Genomic DNA, 21,857 nt, shown 5'->3' with positions numbered 1-21,857 from the left:
CAATTCTAGAACTTCTAGAGCTGAACTTGTAACACTTAAACATTTTTATCACCAGGTAAACATTCCATAATGCAATTAATTTCTCCTCAAAGGACATGCCTGGCTAGATCATCTCTGTTCGACCGTCTTTTCCAGTTTAACTGTTTTTCTCTCCAAGCCAAATTGTGATCCCGATTATACTCCTCATCTTCAGATTTGCCCTCCTCCTTCTTCAGGATATCCAGGCATTCTGCAATATTAGTCAGATGATAGTCTCTTATTCTCAGAGTGAAAATTCAGGGATAAAGGAGCTCCCCTTTAGTACTTGATATTCAAAAGAATTTACATGCATAAAATTGGGTTTTATGTTCCTTAATAGGCTATTGAAAATTGCTACTTTTATGCACATACCTCCTTTGAAAATTCACTGAATTTTCAAAAGGTTTTATGTGCATAAATGGACAATATATGCTACTTTTACATGCATAATACCTTTGAAAATTCACTCCTTGTAGTATAACCAAGTAGTAAGTGCTTTGGGATTCTTTCTTTTTGTCAAAGTATTCTGGGCCATGTCTGCAAAAATCTTGATGTGTGTTCCTTTATACAAAAAAGTTTCTTTTATCCTGGCTTTACTCTTTAGTGCATGCTTATCTAGTAAGAAGTGAAGACAGGCAACAACTGGCCTTGGTGCACTATTGTTGACACCTTGCCCATTATGAATGTGATATGTTCTCTTAATCTAATATGGTATATTTCTCTGACAATGCTAGCCACATCTTCTGAGTTCTCTTTTTTAGAAACCCCAGAATTTGCATGTTAGATCTATGCTGCCATTTTTCCAAATGTTCATTTTTGTCCTTCAAATCCTGGTCTTTGTTTTTCTAGTGATTTGATTTTTGGTAGAGGTAAGCTTTACTGTCTATTTGCTCACTGATATAAATCTTGTTTCAGTCTACCCTTTCCTTTAGGCTTTTCATCTCCTTTTGCAGACCTGAAGTAGTGCCTGTTGTTTCGGTCCCGGGCCGTGCCCCGGTCCCTCCACCTACCTCGGGGACGGCCCGGGCCGTTTTGGGGGTTCCTCGGGGCTGCAGGCCCTCCAGCGCATCTCTCGATGGTCCGGCGCGGCTGGCCCCGCCCCCTGACGCGCACGCGGGGGGAGGAGCTCCATTTAAAGGGGCCAGCGTGGGAAAGACCTGATGGCTTTCCCCATTCCCTCCGAGGCCGCTCCGAAATCGGCACGCGTGACCTCCCTACACGTGTAAATCCAGCTGGATTTACGCGCATAGTGCTTTTAAAATCTGCCCATATGGCTTTATGTACCTTAGATACTGTATAAATAACCAGAATGTGGGGAAGCAATGCTAAATAACTTTTCTTTACTGTTTCGTTTGCTAATCCAAAATCTGTTTTTGTAACCGTGCTGTCGGATCTGAGGACACCTTAATATAATTGTTTGATTCATTCATTCAACTGTCTAAAAATTTCTGTGCAATATTGCTACTGGCTCTTAATTACAGTCCCTCCCCTTTTGTCAGCTTGATTCACAACCAATGAGGAATTCTTTGTCAAACTTTGCAAAATAAAGTAAAAGATGTTATATAAGAAAATGTTACACAGAGTTCTTTTTATATGGATCTATGATTATATTGTTAAACCACGGAGAATTTGAGTGGATGATTTTTAAATTTGGTGCTCTGTCTTTTCCTTCTCACATTATTGCATCTTTTATTTATTTATTTATTTAAGAATTGGAATCGCATTACTGCCATTTCCCAGTAATAGCTATGATGGTAAATTTCAAACTGTCACGCGTGCGCACATTTGAGCAAATATGTCTGACCATGCCCAGGAGTGCGGCCATTTTATATTAAAAATGGCATATGTGTGCATGTTATAAAATAGCCTGGCCATGCACACATGTACATGAAATTTTAAGTTGGCACGCGCATTTGCGTGCAAATGCCACTTCTACCATATAAATCGGAGGATTTTAAAAGGGGTGGGCGCCGACCCTATTTCCAGTTTTACCACTTCATTCACAGTTTGCGCAGTTAAGAAATAAGTCCTCCAACACCCCCAAGTTTAATAGCCTTCACTCCCTCCAGTTAGCCCTGACCCTTAAAACCCCACAGATCTGTCTAGTTTTCTTTCTTTTTTAACTTCCACGTCTTCCTCCATAGCAGAAGTAAATTTACATGGCAGGGGACCCCAACGCATGGCTGGGTTGCGTCAGTATTTACGCACACATGTTGGGTTTACACTCCGAAATGCCCATGCCCCAACGAGACCATGCCCAGTGCGCCCCGCTCCTTTTTGTAAACCTTTGAGATGTGCAGGTTACGGGAGATACGCACATATCTCGGCAGCTATTAAAATCCACTCGGCGCACACAAGCCTGACTCCTTCGTGCATCTCCTAATTAATGTGTGCATTGGACTTTTAAAATTCACCTCTCTGTGAGGGGGGGGGGGAGGAGAAGCAGGATTATGTAGCCAGCATTTGGCAGGCTCACTCCATATGTCAATATTATCACTTTGAAAATTTCTGCAGGTAAAACATACGCATGGTCATTGTAACTATCTTTTCTATGGGTAGATATTTTTTGAACAAGTACATGTGTAGATCTAAAAAAAATACTGCTGCCTCCTGAATGCTTCCTCTTAGTGTAGATAAATGTAAGCATATTGATCCACATTATGCAGACTTTTAATCTGATAGAAAGTGGATAGTTTTCAGACAGGGAATTAATGTGGGTAAAACAGTATTTTTTAGAGATGTGAATCGTGTGCCAGATCGTCTTAACGATCAGATTCGGCTGGGGGGGGGGAATCTGATCGTTAAGATATGTGAATTGGAATCGGAAATGATAATTTTAATCGTTCAAAAACGATTCACATCCCTAGTATTTTTCCCTGCATAAATCACTTTGAAAATGTCCACTCCATATCTGATAGAAGGATGCACGATAATAATTTAATATTTCTGTAAGTGATAAATAAGTTCAAACTGTGATAGAAGCCAAAACTGCTCCAATTGAAAAAGCTCAGATTACTACTGCCTTTAATTTTCTCATGGAGTTTTGGTTTCTTATCATAGCCCCTTTTCTCCTTATCAGGAGCTTTTCAATGAGGAGAAAAATCTTTCTTTGACATTAGAATTACTGTATGCAACAATTTGTGAATGTATCTTTAAATATGTTCCTAATTATTCTAATTTTATCAATGTAAAGGGGTAGTATAATTTGAGGTTTTTTTAATAAAAACTTAAAAATTAACTAAGAGGACTGAAACATAGGTTATACAGTCTTATTTATAGACATACTTCTTAGTTGTTAAAGGTACTTGTTCTTTGTTGTCATGCATCATTACCTGCCTGAGGCATGTATACATACCTTCATGCCTGCACATACTGTCATGTGTAATTCTTAGCAGACATTTGCTTCAAAGGTGGCTTTCTACCAATTTGAATAGGTAATGTGCTGTTTTGAGACCTCTTATGGAGCCGATACAATAAAGTTTAAGGTGGTCCCTTAAGATGTTAGCAAGGTTGTAATAAAATTAGGTGCACTCGCACCTAAATGAGGGAGATTACATGCAAATAGTCTTTACCAAACCTATGGGAAATTGTGTGGCATGTACACACCTGCTGTTTATGATGGGCCCAGAAAAGGCTAAAAACTTAACAACCGTGTTGGACCAGGTGTTAACTTTCCAGTGGGTCTGGAAAGTCTTAAAATCCCTCTGTGCATTGCAAACCAGCCTGAAATGAAATAGTTAACAAGGGGATTTTTTCCCCCCAGTTCTCCCCTATAGATTGTGCCTTCTCACACATCTTCACTCTCCCCACAGGGATCCTGCAGCCCCCTGATAGGAAAATCCCTTCCAATCCCACTCCACACACAAGAATGACATTAGACCCCTCTCCCCAGTACTGGATTGGCAGGGGTATGGTAGACTCTATGAGAGCCCCCACCCCCAAACCCCAGAGATGTAATTGTTTTTTTCCACATAAGGGAAGGAGTAGTTTTAAAGACTAATGTGGGGTTTGTGTAGATAAAATCAGCATATTGGTGCATAAGTCACCTCTGTACATGGGAATTTTGATTTGCAGTATAGAAAACCCCAAAATAAATGAATAAATGAATAAATAAGTGAATTTTCAGAAGGGTTGGAGTATGTGCATACTGCGACTGCCATGCAGAAATGTATGCACAGACCATGGGGGCATTTTGAGGGCATACTAGGGTGTGGTTTGGAAGTATGTGCATATTTACGTAGTTTATAAATCTAGTATTTCCATACATCACTAAATATGCACACATGGTTTTAAACTTGCTAATCAAGTCACAGATACATTTTTTTTCTCTTTTGTCCTCAGTTTTTGGGTGGGCATCAGAAGCACATAGTGGAGGATATGGGTGAATTGGTAGTGGTCAGAGTCAATAGGTGGTGGTCTTAGCAAACTGGTGTTTGGAAGTACGTGCACAAGTATGTTTATAATTGAGATGTGCATACATCAGACAATTTTATAAAATACCTGCCTCCATGTATAAATAAAGGATTAATTCATGCACATTATACAATTTAATGTGTAAAATATATTCATGAACATTTATAAAATAGGTGTATAAGGTATGTAGATCCCTACATGTAAAACTGCATTTGTACTGAAACACACACGTGTACTTTCAGGATGGTGATATAATAAACTATGCACCTATCTCTGAAGTTTATAAAATATTAGTGTATCTTTTGGTACATCTACTTCTGTGTGCATGTGCTGAGTTGAAAATTATGCACAGAAAGGGTAATTTTTAAATAGTTTGCATAGATCAGTCTGCAGGTACTTCTTACCCGCAGACTCTGGCCAGAATTTTCATCGCAGATGTATGCACATAATTCAGTAACCCTCATCAATGCGCAATCCTTAACTAAGAAGACACACATCCTCAATGATTACCTCTTGGATAGCAACCCAGACATCTGTGCCATCACAGAAACCTGGTTAAAAAACTCGGACATTGCCTTAACCAACCAACTACCAATTCAGACATACGACATCTTCACCTTCCATAGACTCAAAAAAAGAGGAGGCGGACTTCTTCTAGCCACTAAGAAAGAACTCAGATTGACCGCACATACAATCAAGACAGAATCCAAATTAGAATTGGGTCTAGTCAAATCTAAACACCTACAAATTCTGTTAGTCTACGCTCCCCTGGGAGTTCTAGAAATGGACCCATCACCCCTCGTAGAATCCATCGTGAAACATATTAATTCAGACCTCCCAACAATGATTATGGGGGATTTCAACCTCCACACAAATGCAACACCTCGCTCTACCAACTGTGAAGCTCTCCTCACCACCCTCGGCGCGATGGGATTCACTCAGACCATCAACAGCCCCACGCATAAAGCTGGTCACACCCTGGATCAAATTTTCATCAATTCTAATTTCACCTGCACAATAGAACCTTCCTGTACCCCAATCCCTTGGTCAGATCATTTATTGATAGAATCTTCCTTTTCCACACACAAACAGACACACACCTCTCCACACACCTCTACCATTCAATTCAGGAAAGCATGTCCATCTGACATACTCAGCGATCAGCTATCCAAAGAACTCTCTAACCTAGACCTAGCTAATCCTGACTCAGCCCTATCCTCCTGGCAAAAGATTACAGAAACAGTCGCAAACAAATGGTGCCCAATAATCTCCAAATCACTCAACCCAACAAAAAAGGGAAACCAACCTTGGTTCTGCTCGGAACTGAGACAGATGAAACAGGACTTACGCCAGAAAGAAAATAGATGGCACAAAACCCCTAACAAAACAACCCTCTCAACATACAAGGGATTCTTAAATCACTACAGGACCGCCATTCTACAGAAAAAAAAAAGGAATACTATGCAAACAAAATACACCATTTTCAGTATGATGCCCAGGCCCTATTCGCTTACGTATCACAAATCACTAAATCGACCTCACCACCTATTCCAGATGAACAAGCTCTCTCCAAAGCTATAGAACTCGCTTCTTTCTTCCAACAGAAGATCTTAAATACCCTCGCCCTCCTTCCTACAAATACAACTCCCCTCAAGTCAGGCGAGAATTCCAATTCTCTAAATAGACCCAAATTTGACTGTTTCGAATCAATCTCCACCAAAGAGATAGAATCCCTTCTAAAAAGACAGAAACCATCTAGCCATCCGGCTGATAATATTCCATCGAGACTCCTGCTTCTCATCCCAAACTTGATCTCAGGACCTCTGACCAGCATCATAAACAGCCTCCTAACCCAAGGAAGCTACCCAGACATCCTAAAAACCGCTTCACTCAAGCAAGATTGTTGACCAGTACCAGCCGCTGCGAACATATCTCACCCATACTCAGGAACCTACACTGGTTACCAGTACATTTCAGAATTCTATACAAATCAATCACCTTAATCCACAAAACCATCCATCATCAACTTCAACTTGACCTGGAAATACCATTCAAACTCCACTCCTCTAACAGACCAACTAGAGATATTTACAAAGGCACTCTAAATGTTCCCTCCACTAAAGCCACACGCCTCACTACGACCAAAGACAGAGCCTTTTCGATAGCAGGCCCATCTATCTGGAATAGCATCCCATCAAATCTCAGACTGGAGCCTTGCCTTTTAACTTTCAGAAAAAGACTTAAAACCTGGCTCTTTCACCAAGCCTTCCCTGAACCACCAGACAATTACTAGTTGGCCTTCATTCCTACCCGGTCTGGCACTCCGTTTCTCAAAGAAAAAAATGGACTCTGAGACTTTCAGGTTAAAGCACCGTTCTTAAGTTTTTAACTTGTACACTCTATGGTAACAATACTTTTACCGGCCTTTCTTCTTTCCAGCTTGTTGCAAGCTTCCAAGTTCTCTCCCCCTGTTGATTGTAACTTTGACTTATTCCTACTTATTGTTATGTTTCGTTTACGTGAATTGTTACTCTAGTTTTTCCCTTTGTTAAACTGTAAACCGATCCGATATGGTAATTTACTATGAAGGTCGGTATAAAAAACTGTTAAATAAATAAATAAATACTTTGAAAAAAATTGCTTTCTTGTCCTATTTCTATTTATAGATTAAAGAAGAAGGCCAGGGAGCTGAGGAAGAAAGAAGAGGAGTGGCTTGACCAGCTGCATACCTGGCAGAAGGAGCATGGAGGTAAGTTCATAACATGACCATCACAAATAGGTCAACAAGGTCTGTCTTTTTCCTGGTTCTATCACTGGTTGCACTCTAAATGTCCCTATCTCAGGCTACAGCTTCAAGAAACCCTCATGCACTGTAACTTCATCCTTGTCTATTCCCTGGGTCATGAACAGCACTTTCATGAAGCACTACTTGTAATGCACTCACAAGCCTGGTATAGTACTAGAAAGGGTGCTAGAACATACCCCTAAAATCCTAATCAAGGAATGTCTATTCCTCACAACAAAGAACCACAGGCTTGGGACTGCATCCTATCCCTTGATGGTTTGTAATCAAGGACACATCTCTAACACAATTCATCCATACACTAAGCCAATGTCCAAGCTCTTATCATTAGCTAGGTACCATGTTGTAAAACATAGCTGTCCAACGCTAAAGAGCACAAAAACCACAATTCCAATAATCAAAAACTCTAAGAAACAAAGGAACCGGCAATGTGAAACGTTCGTTGTATTGCCGTTTCCTTTGTTTGTTAGAGTAAAACATAGCTGTACAGAAAGTTCCATAATCTCATGGAACCTATCTATTACATTGCCACTCCCTGCAGGAAATGGGTGACCCAGTGATAGGAACACTTAGCAGGGCCTCCACCTCTCCCCAAAATAGAAGACCCTCTAAATCAGTGGTTCTCAACCCTATCCTGGGGACCCCACAGCCAGTCGGGTTTTCAGGATATCCACAATGAATATGCATGAGAGAAAATTTGCATGTTATGGAGGCAGTGCATGCAAATGTTCTCTCATGCATATTCATTGTGGATATCTTGAAAACCCGACTGGCTGGGGGGTCCCCAGGACAGGGTTGAGAACCACTGCTCTAAATGTTTGCATGATGCTGCTCATCACACCCTGGAGCATATCAGCTGATGGCTTTACCCACAATTTTTGCTCTATTCACACATTCCACCATCTCTGAGGCAGAGGAAGAGGAAGACGATCAAGAGCTCCAGCATTCTCCTGCTGCAACAGCAGATGCAGCCACCATCACCAGTAGTGGTCCCAGCAGTGGCACAGCAGCCACTCTCACCCCAATGGAAGGCCCTGGGACAACACAGCCAGCCATTCCTCTCCCCTTCCCTGTAACGCCTTCTTCTCCTTTGACCCCAGGTCCTCAGGATGCAGATCCCTGAGGCTGGCAGGCCATTGCTGGCTAAAGTTGGTGAGTAGGTCCATGCATACCTTTGCCCTGATCCTCTGCAGAGGGATGGAGTCTAAATGCCATTAGAGGTGCAGTGGAGAGGATGAGGGAGGAATTCCACAGCGTGCATGCCAACTTCAGGTGAATGATGGCAGTTTTGGAGGGACTCACTAATGCACAAGAGGTCTACACAGCAGTTCCTGAGCTGATGGCAATGAGGCAGCTGCCACAGCCATCAGCCCTAGTCCTCCTGTGGTTCCTGGGATTTTTGGGAAGGAGAGGGGAGTTTTAATTAGTAAACTCCCTAGTTTTTTCTACTCTTTTCCCAGTATTAATTTTAAAATGCAAATAGTTTTAAAAGTTATAACCTTATCTAATATAGTAATTTTATTTAATACAATAATACAGCCATCAGTCACGACCCAATAAGTGTGTAGTTGGCCTTCTAATTATTTTCAAATATTGTTTTAATTTGAAGAACACGGGCTACAATCTTCATACCGCACGTAGCGGCAGTTACTACCTTGGGAAGCTTGCTGGGCAGGCTAGATGGACCATTTTGGTCTTTTTCTGCTGTCATTACTATGTTACTATGCTCCATATGAAATTCTGTTACTTTTGGCATGATTGCTTAATTATGTCTTTTCTACTACCCTCTTGAACTATTGTCTCACCATTCATCTCCTGCCTGCATGCCACCCCCCACCCTTCCTCCACCCCCTCGGGTATCCTTCTCCCAACCTATTACCGCTAATATTCTTTTTCTCATGTTAATAGTTAGACTTCTTTGATTAATTGCTTTGTTTAAAAATACGAATCTCACCCATATAATAACTCTTCCTATCCCTTTTTAGCTTAATCTCTGTTAGACATTACATTATTGTAAAGCTTGTTGCTATGTTATGTTACACTGTGAACCGAGGTGATGTTGCTAACGTGCCTCGGTATATAAAAAATCTTTAAATAAATAAATAAAATACTCTATACATGAGATATGAGTGTAGTTCAACCAATGTTCTTGGAGACTTCAACCTATATATGGATCAATGTTGCCTGCCCTCTGCTTCTGAAACATTTATAGAGGGAATGTCCACAGTAGGTTAGGACCTTCTTGTGAGTGATTCCATTCATAAAAATAGTCATGTTAGATCTCATTTTTACTAACCCTTTGCTTATCAATACTGTTGTTCCTCAGTTACAAACTGAGTCAATTCCTTGGTCAGATCATATGTTAATTTATTGTCACCTCTCCTTTGTTGATTCCAGCAATTCTGAGAAGAGGGTGCATGCCAGCTTTTTTCCTAAACACCTTGTTATCGCAGCTATCATCATGGACCACACTATTATCATGGCACGTATCACGCACAATAAAAACTGCAAACATTAACAACACACCTACCAAACATTCCTGGCACAATAAAAATGCCTGTTTTTACCAGGTCTACCTTCCTAAAAGCATTTTGTGAATGTCAAGTGTACTTGTATACACATACTTCATGCCTCACCAGGCTCACACAGATGACAACACGTGGAAAAAGAACACCCGGACCAACAGCCAAGGCCACTTCCAAGATGTCTGAGGGAAGTACCAGCAGCTCAGGCAGAGGCTCTGATGCCGCAGGCTCAGGCCCCATCTCAGCAGCCAGCACGCATGCGGCCATGGCGTGGGAGATACAGAAAGTGTATCTTTCCTCCACGAACATTCTTGCTTGCCATGCCTGAGGACTTTGTAGTTAGCAGGTATCACCTCAGCTCACAGGCAATCCAGGAATTATATGAAGACATCCAAGGGGATCTGGATCCAGTCACCGAAAGGTCCTGCACCATCTCCAGTCACCAAACTCTTGGCAGCACTCCGTTTCATGGAAATTGGCTCCTTCCAAACCACAGTAGGGGTCATGGAGAGAATGTCCCAAACCACTTTCTCACACTGTATGGACCAGGTCATCGATACATAACATTTCCTTGTGACAGACAGGACTTGATGGACTTGAAGAGAGTTTTCTATGCCTTTGCACAGTTTCCCAATGTTGTTGGAGCTATCGACTGCACTCACATGGCCATCGTTCCACCCAGTCAGAGGGAGGAGATGTACCACAACAGAAAGCTCTTCTACTCCATCAATGTGCAAGTGGTTTGTGATGCTCACATGCAGATCCTCGACGTAGTGGCCAGGTATCCGGGAGCCATGCACAATTCCTTTATACGCTGACTGGCAGTCAGATTCATCAAAACCTTATACAACCATACTTTGCCTGATAGGCCTCACGGACCACTTCCCCATTCTAGGGGAGGGCTGGCTCAAGCCTGTTAGCTGATGCTCTATCCGCTATCCCATTTTCTTTCTCTAACTTCTTGGCTGTGTAGGTCACTGTGTACATAAAACACGAATGGCTGCTCTGTATTTGACTTGGCAATGCACCATTACAGTGTACTTGAAATAAAGTTTTCACAGTAAACATTACACAATAGACATGTTGCTGCCACCATGTGTTCTGCCTGATAGTGACAGTAAAAGAGTCACGTGTGGTATTACACTTAGTGGCCTATCTAGCATGGTGTGGCCTACGAGCCCTCACCAGCGGACCTCATTCTCCCGCTCACATGTGGATGACATAGTGGCATAAGTGTGCTGGTGCCCCACAAGATCCTCGACCCTGGATATCTACACCTATACAAATGCTGTAAATCTCAAATAGTTCTGAAGGTGCAATGTGCATGGCAAAATAGCAAGTAGACACTTAAATGTTGGACTGCCAGATTGCAAATATTAGACCCTCATTTGGAAGTGCTTAAAGGTCTGCAGATGAAGTAATACCTCTGTAATAGGTGTGCTTCAGTCACATGGGCATTCCCAGACCAATGTCACAACAGTGGCTCAGCACTTAAAGAGTCTGTGTACACTAGGATTTATAACTGTATACCGCTTTGCAGCATATGTACATCTAGTCATCTTCTAACTGCCATGCCTGCAGGTATAGAGAGTCTTGGTTTTGCTTCCATTACATTTAGGGAGATGTGATGAAATGGCAGCATGTACACACTTCAGATTCAGGACAGGTAGCCACAATACTGCACACATCACACTGGTTTGGGATCACACCTTCTATTACAGCCTGGCTGAAAGTGACTGGGCTACCTGGTGCAGTTTAGAGTATGTGCACAGCTCCCCAAAGGTAGCATTCCAATTTCTCATTGCATGCACCCCTACATGAATGAACCCTACTACAGAAAGCTAGGCAATTTATCGAAATTTATGTGCAAAAGGTGAGGGCCTTGCCCATCATGATGTCATATAGGTGGTGTTGCCTTTTTGGAAAACCTACAGGAGGATGCATGTGCAGCTGAGTGAAGGCAGGATTGGGAATCTGATACTGTCCTGCCTTCACTTGTAATTTCCTCTGATCTCTGACATGTCACCATAACAGTATAGTTTATAACCACTCTTACCACAGCTACATCTATCCTCATCAAATGTTCACATCATACAGGCCAAGGATTCACGTGCCTTAAACTGCTGGGTCACACATAGGCTCACTGTAATCTAGAAATGGCAGGTTGCTGGGAAGTCACAGTGTGTTATGCGTCACAGATAGTCATGTGGTGCAGTAGTATGCACATATGTTTCTACCCTCAACATATGCACAATCTTTACCTTTAACCTGTACCTACTACTTGTGTAACACTATTGGTGTGATCTCAGAGACCCATTAAAGCACATTAGCGCAGGCCTCCTGTCCAAAACACTTTGCATATAGTACCATTAACAACATCAGTGCACACATTTCCATGCTTTCATGGTTGCATGCTGTTGCTGATGCACATGTGTGTGACCACGTGTGTGAACAGATGAACAGCTGCTATGCTGTAGGCTCAGCAGTTAGTTGTGAGCCAGCCTGCTCTGATCCTACACAGTGCAAGTAGTCCACTGTGTATTGCTTACTGTGTTGACCTAGTGTGCTCAGCTAAACAGGTTATGAGCTTGCAGGCTGCCTCCATTGTAACCACTACACAGGTCTGATTGTATAGGCCTACTGCTCCCACAGATGTCATGTGCTTGCCATGATAGGTGATGGCCTTTATGTGTTGCTGTCTTGACAAGACATGCATTTTGAGCCACCTAAGACCTTCAGGGACCCGTGTCAGAATGTCGCACTAAGTAGGGGTGATATATGCCTGTCACAGAAGTGTTACCTGTAGGCAGCTATAGATAATGTTTGTGGAGGAAGGACTCACACAGACTCATGCCCTATTACAGCAAGCTGCCAGACATCTCTATGTTGTTTAATGCCAAACATTGCTGGAACATAGGTGTTGCACATGTGTACGTGCAGGAACTGTAGCATGTAATCCCTACTGCTAACATAAAAGAGAGTTTGACTCTGTGACTGACGTGCTGTGTGTGGCTTGTTCATTCAGTTTGTAAGGGTGATATTGCATTCAGAGGTTGCTCCCTTAGCCCTGCATTCCAATACCCCTTAGCAGGCAACGTGTGTTCCTAAATTTAGCACAGACACCTTTTGCACAGCTTTGATGGAGTGGTTGGCCTCTGGAGAAGGTGTGCCTGTGACAGGGCAGCATATGGACAGAGGTAGGATTGGTCTTACCCCTTTAACTGCTCATTTTCACCAAGTACACTCCCAGTTTATATGTAGTGTTCACTGAGGGGAAGAGGTGTGTAGGTGGCCATGGTGACACATCCAGTATGCTGTACAACTTTAATGTTATACCTTACATTTGGCTGTTTTTCTCACCGTGGATTTCCTTCCCATCCACCCAACCCCACCCGCACACACTGAGGTTTTACCATCAACTAATTGAGGAGGCCGAATAATGCAGTAATTATGGGGTGAGCTGGCTACCCACAACTAGACCTGGCACAGACCCTTGGAAAGTCATGGAGGGAGCTTAAGAAACTGCCCAGTGAATGTGGGAATGCTGTGATGCATGCAACAGGCACTCTAAGGGAGTATACTATGCCATGCTTATAGAGCCGCTCCAGATGAGCGCTTACCATCATGTAGCTTTACACACTGCATGTACTGAGAAACCTGGTGCATGAGTTTGTGTGCGTGTAGGGGTATGGTAGCTGGTGTTTGTCTAGCGATGTCACACAGGCGTTGGGAACATCCTATTACAGAGTTCCTTTTTTTCTATCACTGTTCTCGTTTAGCACCTCTCCATGTCTGTTATCATACACAGTTCACACAGAGGTTGCCACATCAGCCCCCCTTTTTTATCACTTTCTCTGTGCTGCATAGATGCAGGAATGGTACGCCTACCGTCTTTCGCCCATATGAACAACAGTTCCCTTTCTGTGCAAAGCTAGATATGGTGCGCCTACATCTGCCTACAAAGGGAGGGGGCCACTGTTTCCTAAACACTGTAGGAGCTTCACTTGTACAGTAACCAAAAGTTCAGTTCCACTACGCTGTGCATTTGGTGACTCTTGCTACACAGTGTCAGCTGCTGTGTGACATGTAGGGAGGAGGAGTGAGTGAGTACAGAATCTGCACAGGTGCAGCGCACAGGTCGGAAAGGGGTGCTGCTGCTGCTGCTGTGGACCAGGCAGACTTCCACAGACTGTCTGCCATGCCTATAGTGGCCTGCCTTTGGGATCTGGATGCTACCTGAAAGGTCAGCCTTACCTTACACGTATTATACAGACTCCCAAGCTATGCCAGTACAAGGGTGGGAGGGAGCCACAGTGTGGAAGGCAGCCTGGTCCCCAGCACCAGCAAAACCCTTCTAGGCTCTCTGGTGGTTGCCCGCAGACATTATAGAGCAGACGATACTCCCTCACTCATCATCCCTACTTGAGAGCCAGCAGCTGGAAGATTGTACCAACACTTGGTAAATACACATCGTATTTGTTTTACAGTGTAAGCTATAAATGTATATGGTCACATACCCTTGTACTCCTGACAGAAGGGGGCAGAAAATAAACTGTTGGGTCATGATGATTCCAATGTCCCGCTTTACACCACCCAAGCTGTACATGCACACTACCTAATGTGTTGAACATGAAGTTACAGAGCAGGTCACATACAGGCACATGTAAGCAGGAGTTAGCAAACAGGATGGTATGTGAACAAGGCAACAAGAGGCACCAGTGAAGGGTCACAGTAAGGAGCTTCTTCTTTACCTCTGGCTGTCTTGCTTACTAGCATATATGCAGCTTTCATTGTAATGCCATAGCCCATATGGTCTTGCATGCTCAATAACTGTACAATTGGAATCTGGCAAGGCATTGGAGCATACAAGGTCATGTGGAGAGCAAACCTTTTACCTTTGGTACCATAAACACAAAAAGTACACAATCAAAGGAGTCCACCAGAAACTTTATATTTCCAAACAGTGAGCACTTTATTAGCAAACGCTGTTTGAAATAAAGGCAATGTCTTAGGTAATCACATTCTGCAAGGACAAGATAGCAAAGATCAAAAAACTATGTACATTTCTGGAACAGCAGATTCAGTGCACACCTGTACATTAATAGATTGAAATAGCATCTTGACATATACAGGCATTGCATCTTATCCTTTAGGCACAATCATGATTACAACTAAGAACAAAGAAAGAGGAAATGACACCCCAAAAGCTATAGTAGTGCTGTAAAGTAAAAGCTACACGCAGCATTAATATGCGCTGTCAAAACAAAGGCCCCAGACAATCCATGTTGAAAGAGTGCACTCAAAGAGGAAAGCCTAGGGGCCACAGCAGCAAAGTTCAGGTAAAGGCCCCAGACATTCCTTGTTGAAGGAGTGCACTCAAAGAGGACAGTCTAAAAGCCACGGCACCAAAGTTCAGCATGAAAGCAGAAGAGTGCAGCATCACCGCAACAGGAGAGCACAAGACCCAGCAGCATGGAGGCAGCACTTGCAGGAGATCATAAGAGAGGATACCCAGCAGCATGGAGGCAGAGGCCCAGGAGGAGACCCAGCAGCATGGAGGCAGCACTTGCAGGAGATGAGAAGAGAGGACACCCGGCAGCATGGAGGCAGCACTTGGCAGGAGATGAGAAGAAAAGACACCCAGCAGCAGGCTTCCTATCTGCCTCCTTTGACCCCATTAATCATGAGATATTACTTTCTCGCCTCACTAACATTGGCCTGTCTGGTACAGTCATTTCCTGGTTTGAATCCTACCTGCAAAACCAAACTCAACAAACACATATAAATTCTGCCACTTCATCATGGTTTGCACTGAATACTGGAGTCCACAAGAACATTGGCTGTGATTGCTGTGCCTGCTGCTCTTCCTCCTCCTCCATGCTCTACTGTGTCTCAGCGTCCATCTGCAAGAGCCTCTGTAGCATTGGTTTTGGGCAGCTGCCCCCAGGGGCATCCTGGCTGGTCCCTGGGGCTTCCCAGCTGGGTCCTGGGTGTTCCTTGCCTGGGACCAGCAGCTTGCTGCTTGAGAGCTGTGGAAACAGTGAAGAAACAAAAAGAAGACATAAGTACATATGACAACAATTTTTGATTTGGCATGAGAGGTGCACTTTGCTTCTTTGCATGGTGAGTATCTTATGCCAAATGATGTATGTGTACCAGCTGTTACCTGCCCATTTAGGGGCATGGTTGAGCAGCTGGACATGACAGCTCGTGTCATGTCCAGCTGCTCAACCATGCCCTTGAACACATCCAGTCCCAGCCTCTCCATCAGTCACTCCTCCATCTCCATGAGCGATATTGGACAAGTCGTTCCTCCTCCCATTGTCCAGTTGTATTTCGCTCTCGCTCCCACCTCGGCCTTGAGCTGGGCCTTAATGTCCATGTATCGATGTGCAACCTGTTCTGCACTTCTACCAATGCCACTCCACCTGGTGACAGACTGGGCAATATTTCTCCATATCTGTCCATTCCCTGCCTTGGAGGTCTTGGCCGCCCGGTTGCCAAACAAATGGGGATAATTTTGGAGGACCCCTGCGATGATCAGGTCGTTCTCCTATATGCTGAATTTAATGGCCCTTATATGAGTACATGGTGCTGCCCTTCTGCCTGATGGGGGTACCTCTTCCAGAGAACTGTCCTCCCTTTCCTCACTCTCCGACCCACTCTTCCTCCCCTCCTTTCTGCCCTCTCCCCCCTTTGCTCTACCAACTCCCTTCCTCTCTGCCCTCTCTGTTTATTCCTATCCTGTTCTACTCCTCCCCCCCAAACTTGCCTGACTAGCCCCTTCCCCCTCCCGCACCCTCCTATCCCTTCCCTGCTGCCTGTCTACTCCTGTGCCTATCACTGCTCCTACTTCTATTCCAACTCCTTCCCCTAGCACTCCAGCCCTCATTCTCCCTCCTTCTATCCTCTCTCCTCCCCCTCCTCTCCTCACGCCTCTCCTCTCCTCTCCTCTCTCATGCTCCATTCTCTCCACAACCTCCAAGTACACCTCTTTCACACACACACACACCTCCTCAATGCACACACACAAAGACACACACCCTTAATGCACACCCACACAGACACACACCTCCTCAGCACACACACAGCTCCTCACCAGCTCCGCTCCTCACCAACATTCCTCCACACCACCTCCACTCCTCCACACCCTCACCGCCTCCACTCCTCCACACCACTCCACTCCTCCAGACCACTCCTCCAGACAGACAAATTGGACAAACTGACAAAAACTTTCACTCCAACAAATATGACCAAAGACCAAGGTAAAGAGAAACAGATGAGAACAGATAACAAGTCAATGCTCTCAGAAAATTGCTATCTAGAACCTCCAACTACCACCAATACACTCACCAACTCTCCTCTGACCAAACTCCTGACACACCCTCAAACAGGCACGTGCAGGAAGCTGCTTTTGTAGTGGGAGAAAAATATCGTGCACTGATGATGCACCACGGCGCGCAATGACGCAACACTGCATGCATTATTTACCTATGAGATGCGGCAGGTTGGCGATTTGAAGATACATGCCCATTTTTTTTCAGGTGCTATTTATGCAAAACTTATAGCATTTTGATGAATCTAGGCTTGAATTTGCACAAGGACAGAATAGTGAGTAACTGGGAATCAGCTGATCACAATCTCCTTTTTGGACAATATTCTGATATTAGACTATGTGCAATGCAATGATGCTTACCATAGACAAGCTTATGAATAATAACTACCAACTTGAATTTTGAGCACCATGATATATGTGACCAATGTAATTTCCCCAAGGTTAATGTAATATGGTCAAACCACTTGAGGCTAATAATCAATCTTGTTGTCATATACTGGATCAACTGTATTGCTCTAAGATCACATTTTGGTAGGCCCACAATCAATGCATTGCAGTAGTCCAATTGTCCAAATAAAACAGATTACAAAACTGTTTGAATAAGCTGTGCCAATAACATATTTTTCAATGGAAAAAGGGACTTTAACTTATATAAATCAGAACGAATTAAATACCTCAAATGTGTGAGTCCACAATAACTCCCAGGTTTCTTGCTTCAGAAACAAGTTGCAGATCATTATCTGCAAATCGAATATTCGATGGTATGGCTCCTGAAGGAGACTTTCCAATCCATAGAATGGTAGGCTTATCATCATTTAAAAACAGCCAATTTTTATTTAGTTAATCACTTATAGCTCTCATGCATTCACTAAACTAAGACACTGGAAAATTAAAATCCAAACTAGGAATAAAAAACTAACATCATCAGTTTAGCAAGTTGTCTAAAATTCTTACACATTGGCTGCAAATAAATGTTAAAAAGAGCTGCAGAGAGAGCAGAACCTTGTAGCACAGCACATTCTATTGACTTCCAGATTTAGTATCGCCTGTCTGAACACATTGTCTCCTAGATGAAAAAATGATTTGAACCATACCAATACCTGTCCTCCTATACCAACTTGCATCAAGTGTAATAATAAAAGAGAATGATCTAGGATATAAAATTACATTTTGAGGTTAAGTTGTACTAAAATTCCTAAAATACCTCGATCCTTGACTGTTAATAATTTGTCTAAAAGAGTGAGGAGCAACAACTCTGTGCCATGAGTGGTACGGAAACCAAATTTAAAGTCATCTAACGCTTGATTTTTAGTTAAAAAATTGTGTAATTGCACTAAAATGCATTTTTCGACAACCTTCCCTAAAGTGTACAGATTGAAAATTGATCTATAATTTGTAATTTCCTTTGGGAAAATAGCTACATTTTTTTGTATAGGATGCACTTGACATCTTTCATTTCGCTAGAAAGGCAGCCCGCTGATAATGAAGAATTTACAATGTTTATAAACCTATTTATGTGGCCTTTAAGACCATTCACTCTTGAAAATGGACAATAATCTAATAAAGAAAAAGAACAGCATAATCCATTAATAATGGTTGTAAGTTAACTAGCTGATATAGAATCAAAATCTGGCCATTTAATAATTATTAAATTATAATTTGTGTTGCATGGTCTACTGATAACACTACCAGTGGACATGGTAATAACTGTCGAGCTCTAAGTTGTTTTATTTGATCTGTAAAGTAACAAACTAGAATCTCACTGTCTGGATATATCTGTAGATGAGTACTTAGTTTGGATATTAAAGCTTTCACAAATGCAAAAAGTTATTTTGGGCAGTTCAATGATTTTTCAATTTTTTTCAGTATAAATGCCTGTTTTTTTTTAATTGACAATTCTTTTTGTAATCCTTCAAATTATTCCTATATAGCTACTCAGAAGAACTATATTGTCTCTTTCTCCATTTTCTCTTTAAAACTTGCAGTTTTCTTTTCTGAAATGCTAATTCTTTGGAATACCAGGCAGCTTCTTTACAAGGACACTGTACAGACACAATTTTAGCAGGACATAAAGCATTATAAATACCCAATAAAGCTACATTTCAAGCTTGAAATAGAGATTGTGTTGATTTTATTTTATTTTTATTTATTTAAAAGGATTTATTACCCATGCCCTCCGATGTTCAGGGTAGGTTACAAATAATACAATCATAATCAAACAATAAGATTAAAAACATTTATAAATAAACATATATAATAAAACATATATAATAAAACATATATAATAAAACATAACAGGAACTGACCTGGGAGTTAAAACCTGACTGAGAAGAGAAAAAGATGGCAAAATGAAAGTAAAGTGAAGGTTATGGTTCACATAGGTCTTTAAATGCTTGCTTAAATAGATGGTGTTTTAGAGCTTTCTTGAATTCCTTGTTATTGGATAATCATCTTAAGGATAGAGGAATAGAATTCCATATAATTAGACCTGCAATGGAAAAGGCCTGTTCAATGAATCACTGCAAATCTAGTAGCCCCAGGAGAGGGAATTTGTAGAAGAAATAGATTTTTGGATCTGAGATTACGAGAGGGAACATAGAAATGTAAAATAACTGGTAGCCATGGGTTTTTACTATGGTGTATAAGACTATGTAAAGTGGATAAAATTTTATATTGAATTCTCCAATGTTTAAGTAACCAATGTAATGTGATTAGAACTGGTGAGATATTCTCATATAATTTTTTTATTGGATATTAAGAGTGCGGCTGCATTTTGTATCAGTTAAAGGGGTCTGATGGATGACTGAGGTAAGCCAGTGTTATGTTCGTGGACCCTTGGGCTGGTTGGGACAGGAGATGGAGTGCTGTGGAAGTCCACAGCGAATGTCCCAACCAGGAGGCGGTACGGGAGCTCGGTGCTGGCTGACACTCTGGTCTACGGTGAAGTCCTTTGTGACCAAGGACAAGACCCTCCCTGGACGGATGGACGGTGTTGGACCGGAGAGGAAGAAGAGTCTTCGCCCTGGAGACCAGCACTCCCCCGGGAGGAGCCCTTAGGAGTCCAGCTGCTGGGACTTTAGGAGATTCAACCTGGAAGCCGAAGTCCCCCCAGGAAGAGCCCGTAGGGACACGGCCGCTGGGACTTAGGCGACTTCCTGATGATGCGGATGGTCCGGATGCAGGTGCCTCCTGCAGGTCGTGGTTCCGGACGGCTGGCGCCTCCAGCAGGTCGTAGGAAATCCTGAAGTCAGTCCAGGAGTCAGGGTCCGAGGATGATCCGCAGCTAGTCCAGGGGTCGGTATCCAGAGAGCGGTCCACAGCCAGTCCAGGGTCAGAGCCAGTGAGCGATCCAAAGCCAGTCCAGGGGTCAGAGCCAGAGAGTGATCCAAAGCCAGTCCAGAGGTCAATACCAGAAGAATCCACAGCAAGTGGATCAGGCAGAGGCGGGACGAAGACAACCAGGAATGCAGCAACACCGGACAAGTCCAGGAACCTTGTTGCAAGGCACTGGAGGCTCCTAGAAGCAAGATACTTAAGGCTGAAGGCGTCTGACGTCATCCCCAGCTGCTCAGCAGATTTTCCTGCGCTGGCCCCTTTAAGAAAGGCTCCTCCCCGCGTGTGCATGTCAGGGGGCGGGGCCAGCCGTGCCGAGTCATCAACGTCTCTCCCGGGGAAGGAGAGACATGCTGGAGGGCCTGCAGGCCCGGGGAAGACCCGAAACGGCCCGGGCCACCCCCGAGGTAGGTGGAGGGACCGGGGCATGGCCCGGGACTGCAACAGCCAGTATAAAGGGAGTTACAATAGTCGATTCCTGAGAATATGAGTGATTGAAGTACAGTTTTAAAAGCAGTCGGTTCAAGTAGAGGCTCGATATGTTTAAGAAGACACAATTTGTAGAAAGGGGATTTAAAAACAGATTTAACATGAATTTGCATATCTAGTTTGGTGTCAAGGGTAACACCAAGATTCCGGATGTCTTTAGATTTGTGAATAGTTGTATTGTCTAAGGAGATAGGAATGTCATCAAAAGGAGGGTGTCCAAGATCATTATTTCAGTTTTTGAAAGGTTTAAACAGAGTTTATTATAGGACAGTGAAGTTTTGACAGAAGTTAGACACAGAGAGATAAATTGAGAGGTAAGAAGAACATAAGAAAATGCCATACTGGGTCAGACCAAGGGTCCATCAAGCCCAGCATCCTGTTTCCAATAGTGGCCGATCCAGGCCATATGAACCTGGCAAGTACCCAAAAACTAAGTCTATTCCATGTTACCATTGCTAATGTCAGCATGCCATGTTGGAAAATAGAATTGAATGTCATCAGCATAAAGTCAATAAAAGAGGCCAAGAGTGGAGAGCAATTGACAAATAGGAAAAAAGTATATGTTAAATACTGCAGCAGAAAGTGCTGAACCTTGTGGGACTCCAGTATTCAGTGCAAACCATGATGAAGTGGCAGAATTTATATGTATTTGTTAAGTTTGGTTTTGTCAGTAGGATTCAAACCAGGAGATGACTGTACCAGACAGGCCAATGTTAGTGAGACGAGAAAGTAATATCTCATGATTGATGGTGTAAAGGCAGCAGATAGGTCTAGGAAGATTGAGACATATAAGGTACTAGAGTCAAATTCTTGGTGAATATTGTTAATAGGGGTGTGCCTCCGTTTTCCACGTATTTGTGATCCGCAACGTATTTTGTCCTATCTGTTAAATATGTGGGGAGGCGAAACGCATCGCGACTCCCCACGTATTTAATGGATT

The sequence above is a fragment of the Rhinatrema bivittatum genome, chromosome 3 (genome assembly GCF_901001135.1).
Source record: "Rhinatrema bivittatum chromosome 3, aRhiBiv1.1, whole genome shotgun sequence".
In the NCBI taxonomy this organism is placed as follows: Eukaryota; Metazoa; Chordata; class Amphibia; order Gymnophiona; family Rhinatrematidae; genus Rhinatrema; species Rhinatrema bivittatum.
Note: the sequence above shows the minus strand (reverse complement) of the source record.